A 1,118-nucleotide genomic window follows, 5' to 3' on the forward strand; every position below is an offset into this window, starting at 1 on the left:
GCCGGTTTCCATCCCACAGACACACGGGCGGGGCCCTGCTCCGGCGTCGCCAGCACTGCCTGTCCCGTGTGTGATGAGGCCGCTCTGATGGGGTGAGCGGTTCTGGGTGTGGCTTGGTTGTGCGTCTCCTGATGGTGTGTGAGGGACGTTGAGCCTCGTCACACATCGGTCTGTCATCTTTGGACAAGTGTCCGATCCAGCCCTTTGCCCATTTCTCCGTTTGGCCACATGACGCCAGTGAGAGGCGCTGGGGGGCAGCGGAGCCAGACCAGCACGGACACTCGGGGGGCAGCGGGGGACCCAGCTTTGCCACTTCCTGCCCCGAGAGCTCGCGCACGCAGGAACTCCCAGCCGTGGGTTCCTCACGTGAACGGGAAAGCCCACCACACCCCTGCCTCCGGGAGGGAAGTCACCGGGAGGGGCAGGTGCCTGGGGTTCCCCCCGCCCCCGGTGCAACGATGGTTAGACTCGGGGCCTCGGAGACTTACACCTACAGGAGCCGTTTATGCTGATGGTACCGGTGATACAGGAACCCAGGAGTCGATGCCCAGGAAAACGGTGATGTAAGAAAACAGGCTCACAGAGAAGAGTTCAGATCACGTTACGAGCCTTGAAAAAAGGGATAAAGAGAAACCTCCCAGGAAAGCGTGCGTGGGTCTGCTGTCGTTGGAGCACCACCACGTTCCAGGGCCAGTGAGTCCACACAGACACGGAGCCCTGCAAGGAACAGGAAAAACATAAAAACGGGGGGGGGGCTCCCTCAAAGTCAGACAAAAGCAGTTAAAGGAAAATACAGGCTAACCTCACTCATGAGTAAAGCAACAAAAATTTAAATCAAAATAAGAGCAAATAGAACCCAGATGCTGTTCATCAGATGTGTGTTTGGGAGAAAAACAACACCCACTGTCGGACAAGCTCGGTAGTCCTGGGGGTGCACACAAGGGGCTCCCGCGGAGGGGCCCCCCGGGACGGGGCGCAGGAAGGAGAGGCCGTGTGACTGCCCCAGGGACGAAGAGCCGCCCTCGGTAAACCCAGCTCGCCCCGGGGATTAAAGCATGAAGCCCAGCGCGGCTAACAGACAGGGACGGCCTGGACCTCCCGGGGCACGTGGACCAACG

Source organism: Myotis davidii, unplaced genomic scaffold, assembly GCF_000327345.1.
Source record: "Myotis davidii unplaced genomic scaffold, ASM32734v1 scaffold61, whole genome shotgun sequence".
NCBI classification, from domain to species: domain Eukaryota; kingdom Metazoa; phylum Chordata; class Mammalia; order Chiroptera; family Vespertilionidae; genus Myotis; species Myotis davidii.